At 46.6% G+C, this 7304-nt stretch overlaps 1 long non-coding RNA gene across 2 annotated transcripts; it reads left to right on the top strand.

Annotated features, from left to right (window-relative positions):
• Positions 1 to 753: 753 nt before the first annotated feature.
• LOC110339570 lies at positions 754 to 4705 on the top strand. 2 transcript variants are annotated; one of them, XR_002381623.2, is made up of 4 exons: positions 754 to 1122; positions 1591 to 1679; positions 2493 to 2671; positions 4049 to 4705. It is a non-coding gene; the product is annotated as an uncharacterized LOC110339570 (long non-coding RNA). The 2 variants fall into 2 exon arrangements; XR_002381624.2 differs by lacking the exon at positions 1591 to 1679.
• The last annotated feature ends 2599 nt before the right edge of the window (positions 4706 to 7304 follow it).

Here is a 7304-nt window from a genome sequence, read left to right as displayed (position 1 = left end):
AAAAGATACATTTGACAATGGATGAGGGATAACTGTCATACTTTTTATATAATGATTGAGAATCTACAGATTTGGGTATCCTTGTCACTTGGGAGACCAAGGGAGGACTATTAGTTCTAGAGCTATGAACCTTACCTCCAGATTCCAAAGCCAATACAAACTCTAGCCAAGTTGGGGTGCTGTTACCTGTGTCTGTCTGTCAAGTGCCAAGTGTTTTCACCACCTTTACTGTATCTTTCCAACCACTCTCCTTTATAACAATATAGTTCATGGCCTTTCCTTCTCTCACTTGACTGTGGAGTAACTAACTTGCGTGTTTCCAGTCTTCGATCTCCTCCTTACAATCCACACTAATTAACCACAAAGGCCCTCTTTCTGAGCTTGTCTGCTCTATCTCTGTCTCCACGCCTTCGTGCTCTCCCAGCTGCAGCCGAACTTCACTTTGGCCTTGAGAGGCTTCTCCAGGTGACAGTGACTAATGTCTGTAGATTTAGCATCTACCATCTACCCTGTGGATTACACATGAACTGCCTTAGCTTTTCAGCAGGGGACAGACCCATAGTCAGCCATGTCAACACCCTTCTTCACGCTGTTCTCACCGCAGTAAGTCCTGCTTCCTGTTTTCTCCTGTCTAAACTCAACCCTGTCCTAAAGACCTTACCCAAATCCTGATTGCGTCTTTTCCACAAAACTTTCCTCCTTCTCTCCTTTACAAGGTGGAAACTCAGAGACCCAGGTGTCTTGCATGTTGTTGTTTCTGTCTTCAACAAGGAATCCCCAGGTTCCTGCACGGAGGACTGTACTTGAGGCTACTGGTGTAGCAGAAAGACAGGCCAAAACCGTGAAACAGAAACCCAGCTGCCAGAAAGTTGGAGGAGGCAGCCCAGCCGTGGAGCAGGAGAAAGAGAAAACAGGCTTGGGGAACAGCTAGCCATATTCTGTCACAGTCACAAGGAGAAAGAGCCCTGGCCTGGCCTACATATTCTACAACTTCCTGAATCTTTGCTCTGAAATGAAGAGGTTTGGATGGCTGGTCTGGGAATTCATCTCGCTTGCAGTGAAGCTCCTTGGGGTATTCGAAACTAGGAGGTTCTAAGGAGTTGATGCTAATTGTTCTCTAAGGTGTGTGAGGAGTACTGGCAGAGTTCAGGCCTACTGAGGAAAGAATTCCATATCTAGTCTGCACTCCTGGGCACGAGACATTCAGCTATCTCTCTTATAAAGCATAGAAAAGTACTCTTGTACTTGGCACAGAGAAGTAATTTCATTACATAGAGCATTAAAGAAGTATGTATGAGTTAGAGAGATGGCTCATCAGTTAAAAGCACATACTGCTCTTCCAGAGGACCTGAGATCAATCCCCAGCACCCACACAGACTCACACATGGGCATGTGATTAAAATTACCTTCTGCTTCCATGGAAAATCACAACCAGTGCAATCGTATTTATGTGCCAGACTAATAAAGTCTTTATAAATTTGTCCCAATCCCCACCCAGAGCTAGCGATTGAACCTGGGGACTTGAGCGTGCTGGATCAGGCTTTACCATTTAGCTATATGTATACCCCTATCTGTTTTTGTTTGTGACAGGGTCTTGCTGGTAACTCTCTGGAGAGCTAAAACTCACTATGAAGACCAGGATGGCCTTTAACTCGCAGAGATCTGCCATTCTCCTTCTCGTGAGTGCTGGGCTGAGGACATGTACAGACCCTCCTGACATCCCCTATTTAATAGTTAGAGTTTTAAACTGAAAATTTAGAACTGTTTGATATCAGTGAGCCAGCTTCTGGTCCCTCTGTGAGTTTGAACCCACTAGGCAGACAGCAATCGTAATTTTAATCCCTCTTGTTGGAAAAGTGGGCTGATATGAGTGAGGCCTTACCTCCCTAGTGCTGGGCTTGTAGGTACAAGCCCACCATCACACGCGCATGTGCGCGCGTGCACACACACACACACACACACACACACACACACACGCACGCTCAGCTGGCACAGCACTTGCCCAGCGTCCATGAAGCCCTGGCTTTCTCTTCAGCTCTTCACAAAAGTGGTGCGTGTCAGGTACCTGTAATCTTGACATTCACTCGGGAGGGGGCGCATGAAGAGCATGAGTTTGAGGCCAGCCTGGGCTACATAGAAGACCCTATCTCAAAAACAAAACAAGCCTTTCCCTCTGTTTGTTTGTTTTGACACAGGTTCTTTCTATGAAGCCCTGGCTGTTCTGGAATTCACTACGTAGATCAGGCTGGCCTAGAACTCACAGAGATCACCTGACTCTGTCTCTCCAGTGCTTGAATTAAAGGTGTTCACCACTGCACCCAGAGGTCTTTCCTGAATTTTATATCAATTTCTGATTCCTGGCCTGCCCTACACTTCCACACTTGCCAGCCTGCACAACTGTATGAGCTAACGCTGTAAAATACATGCCACATTGGTTCTGTGCCGCCTAAATTCCAGCTCTAACAGGGTATCTGGCTTTACCTTTTCCTCAGGTTTCTGGGTAGTTGATGTGTTCGGAGGCATTTCTCGTAAAGACCAAATCTGGCCAGATTCAAATGACTGGCCTTCAGCTCCACAAACTGGGAACAATAATGTCGGCTGGATATGGCTTGTCACACTCTGTTTCTATTCGTGGACTTGTGAGTGATTTCTGGGAAACGCTTGTTATAAGGTAAGTCCTTTTCAGTGGACTTCACAAGTTCACCCTCAGGTAGTATTCTGTCAGGTAGAAGAAACTTCTTTCAGAGAAGCAAGGGGTGACAAGCCCTCTGGGCTGGCCATTGTCCCTGCTGGCATTGAACCTGCCTGTTCAGCACATGAAAGCATCGTCTGGTGCTCCCAAAGCCAAGCACTGGCAGCCCCCTGCAGTCAAGTGTGTGGGGTGGCTTAGCAGGGGTGCCTAGGCTGGTTTTGTAGTTTACCTTTTCAACACAAATGCAAAAGCCAGAGAGAGAGAGAGAGAGAGAGAGAGAGAGAGAGAGAGAGAGAGAGAGAGAGAGAGAGAGAGAGAGAGAGAGAGAGAGAGAGCAGGAAAGCATCTAGGCTTTGAAGCAAGCCAGCCTTCCTTCAGCTCCGTCCTTGAGCCATTCTGAGTGGAATGGAGTAATTGTCTGCTTGGAGACCTGCAGAATAGCGCAGGCAAAGAACAATTTGTACCTGGAATATATTCATTAGCTTGCATGTCAAAAGGCCACATGCAGATAGAAACCATTATCTTGGCATTCTTTAAAACCTAGCAGCCTTGAGACTTGAGGTGCAGAAACCCACGTGCCCATGTGACTACCTGTCGCTGTCTCCGGCCCTGCCTGGCTAACAGGGACAATACAGAGAGATGGTGGGAAGGGATACTTTAGACTCCTGCAGACTTGGATTGAAAGAAGAACAGGAAAGACAGGGGACTGTGCAAATAAGCACTCTATTAGGACCTATTTTTGGTGTCTTGGGACCCTCCTACTGGTTTAGCTTAAATTGATAGGGGATTTGGTTTGTCTCACTGGCTGTTTCTTCCCACTCAATTCACAATTACAGCTTTCTTCATTGTCATTAAAATACATTAACTGTGTACTTGTTGGGGTATGGCTTTCTGTTGAAATCTGCATAAAGACAATGTCCACAGCCCCCAGTCGGTGGAAAGAGCAGAAGGACCAGAAGGCATGAGTTTCCGTCCTGGGTCTATCTTGGAATGTTTGTTGAAACCTGCGCTTGTAAGAGACAAACCCTAGAACCATCGGCGTGCAGGTCTGCAGGACAGTGTTGCCAGTGTAGATAATGCCCAAACTGGGACCTAACGGTGAAGGCCTTGGGAGCTAAGGCGGGGGAGGGGTGCTGCAGGAGTCAGCTGTGGCCTCCCGGATGTCCTCCTCATGACCCTTTGCCACCCCAGCCTCCCACCACCAAGCATGTGTTTGGGATCCAACTGCTGGTCCCCGGTGTTCTCTTTCTTAGTTGGAATTCTCAGGGAATAACAAAAAGGGTCTCTGCCACTCAGCCTATGGCATCCTATATGATAACAGCTAAGGCTCAACAGCTGTCATTGTTCTTTTTCCAGATGCTCAGCAGCGAGGATGCAGAGGTGAGCCAAAGCGGTTCAGGGCTGCCTGATGATGGATTTGACAGGCCAGAATGAAACAAGATCAGTCTGTAAACAGAGTCTTTCCTACCCAGAGATTCGATGTTGCCTTGCTCTGTCACTGGCTGGGCATCATTTATTTACCAAGAGTCATGCAGACACCAGACGCCCAGAGATAAATAACACCCCAGCCCCTGGCATCCATATGACCAAGGAGTCTGGAATGTTCTGGGGAAGCTCCACCTGAGCTCCTAGCACCCATATACCCAAATAGTCTGGAATGTTATGGTGGAAGCCCCACCTCTCTCTCCCCAGACTCCGCCCCCTCAGAAAGTCCGCCAAACAAGACTCCTCCTCCCACCTGCTCAAGACTACTTCCATTGGGTATTTAAACTGCCTCCCAGAAAACAGACGCTCAGTTTCTCAGTCTCTCTTCCTCTTGGGATGGGGAGCAGGGGTGTTAGTATTCAAGCATCTGTTCTGGCCTGTCCTTGGGGTTCTGACAGGATACGACCTCAGTTGCAGCCACTAAGATCACCATCTGTGCATATTCACAATGTTTCCTTTTAAAAGGGCCCTGTCCAACTCTCTCTCCTCTTCTTTTCCCCTTCCCTCTCTCCCCTCCCTCCCACCTCTCTCTCTGCCTCTCTTCTTTGCTGCTGCTCCTGTCCCCAGAGGCCTGTCTCCCCTCTCCCCTTCCCCCTTTTCCCATTCACTTTCCCCCAATAAAAATCCCCTCCACCCAAGCTCTGTCACATGGCATCTTTCTCTTGCTCACTGATTTTTAAAATTACAATGGGGAGGGGGCACAGAAAAAATACCAGGGAACTCTATCCATTAAACCTGGGTGCTCCTTCCTTCCTTCCTTCCTTCCTTCCTTCCTTCCTTCCTTCCTTCCTTCCTTCCTTCTGTTTTTGTTTGTTTGTTTTTGTTTTGAGACAAAATTTCTCTGTAGCTTTGGAGCCTGCCCTAGAACTCACTCTGTAGACCAGGCTAGCCTCAAACTCACAGAGATCCACCTGCCTCTGCCTCCCAAGTCCTGAAATTAAAGGCACGAGCCACCATCATCCGGCTTAAAAATGGGCTTTTTCTAATTCGGTTTGATTTGGTCTGATTTGGATTGCTGCATCGACAGAGAGGCTTATTGAGATGCAGAAACTTTTCAAACAGCTTTTGAGCAAATGATAGAGAGAAGCTCGAGGAAATGGGACCGATGCTTGATTGAGGATGTCAGAGGGAGGCTTTCCAGAGGAGCTTACAACTGAGGTGAACTTAAATGTTAGGGAGTTTGTCAAGTTCAACCCACAGAATAGAGCAGGGTCATGAGGAGCTGGGGTTCTGAGTGTTATGGCGGAAGCTTCACCCCAGCCCCCAACATCCATATACCCAGAGTCTGGGATGTTATGGTGGAGGTTCCAGCCAAGTCCCCCTCCCCCATCTCCCTCCAAACCCTGCTGGATCTCAGAAAGCACACCAAATGATGTCCCCTCCCCCAGAGATGCTCAAGACCACTCCCACAGGGTATTTAAATTGCCCCCCACAGAAAACAGATATGTGGTTTTTCAATCTTTCTTTCCTGTCTCCTCTCTGGGGGAGCTGGAAGGCCATCCGGGAGCATTGTATCCATTAAACATGGGCTTTTTCTAATTTGGTTTGATTTGGTCTGATTGGATTACAGCCTCAGCAGAGAGGCTTATCAGGGGGCTGAAACTTTTCATTGGGCAAAGAAGCTGGGATACAAGGCATGATAATTTGAGAGACTAACTAGAGACCTTGTAGACTAGGAGGAGTCCAGATAGGGTGCCCTTGCCCCCAGCTTCCACATTCTCTCACTATCTCAGCATCCCCCACCCTACTCCCAGCCCCATGCCCTCCTACTTGCTGTCCCCAGCCTCCAACAGGTGCAGAGACGCCCAGATCCACCAGAGACCAAGAAGACTGGGGGTAGGCTGCCTGCCCGCCAAGCCCACTCCCCAGCTCAGCATTTTGGCATCCCTCCCACTACCATTATCTCCCGGTCCTACGCTGTTCCAAGACATCCCACTCTGTCAGAGATCAAGCAGATTAACAGTCCAGTATGCTACCTGTCTGCCCAACTCACCCATTCTCTCACCATCTTGACATATCCCCTAACCTATCACCATTCCTGTGCCCTCCTGGTTGTCTTATCCCAGCCTCCAACCAGGGTGGAAACTCCCTGCTCTATCAGAAACCAAACAGACTGGGAAAAGACCAGAAGGCCACAGAGTAAACAGAAACCAAGTAACAAAACACCCATCCAACAAAGACAAATGAAGAAATCAGCACCTGGACCTTTAAATACCCCAAACACAGATGTCTAGAGGCCAGTGTAAGAACACAAGAAACAACAACCAAGGCAATAAGTCACTACCAGCTACCCGACTACAACAAATCCTGGATATTGAAAACAACAGAAGCACAAGAAAAAGAGCTAAAATCAGCTTTATGGGGATGATTGAGGTTCTCAAGGAGGAAATGAATAAATCCCTTATGGAAATTCAGGAAATTACAGACAATTGCAAGAAATGAAGAAATCCCTAAAAGAAAACCAAGAAAGAAAAAAAAAGTTGAAAGAAATGAATAAATCAGTTCGAGACCTGACAATGAAAATAAAACAATAAAGAAAACACAAACTTAAGGGATTCTGGAAATGAAAAATCTAGGTATGCAGACAGAAAGGATAGACATAAGCATCACCAACAGAATACAAGAGATGGAAGACAGAATCTCAGGCATGGAGAATTCAATAGAAGAAATTTATACATTGTCATCAAAGAATGCTAAATCTAAAAAGTTCCTGACACAAAATATCCAGGAAATTTGGGATACACAGGACAAAACCTAAGAATAATAGAAATAGAAAAAAAGAGAAGATTTCCAGCTCAAAGATATATCCCAGCTCCCAGAAAATATCTTCAGCAAATTAATAGAAGAAAACTTTCCTAACCTAAAGGACATGCCTATGAAGTTACAAGAAGAAGCATCCAGAACACCAAATAGATTGGACCAATAAAGAAAATCCCCCTGCCATATAACAACTAAAACACTAAACATACAAAACAAAGAAAGAATACTAAAAGCTGCAAAGGAAAAAGGCCAAGTAACACATAAAGGCAGGTCTATCAGAATAATACCTGACTTTTCAGTGGAGACTCTAAAAGCCAGAAGAGCCTAGACAGACAGATGTCTTGCAGACTCTAGGAGACCACAGATG

The sequence above is a fragment of the Mesocricetus auratus genome, unplaced genomic scaffold, assembly GCF_017639785.1.
Source record: "Mesocricetus auratus isolate SY011 unplaced genomic scaffold, BCM_Maur_2.0 Super-Scaffold_100020, whole genome shotgun sequence".
Classification (NCBI taxonomy): Eukaryota; Metazoa; Chordata; class Mammalia; order Rodentia; family Cricetidae; genus Mesocricetus; species Mesocricetus auratus.
Note: the sequence above shows the minus strand (reverse complement) of the source record. Positions and strands in the feature narration are given on the sequence as shown.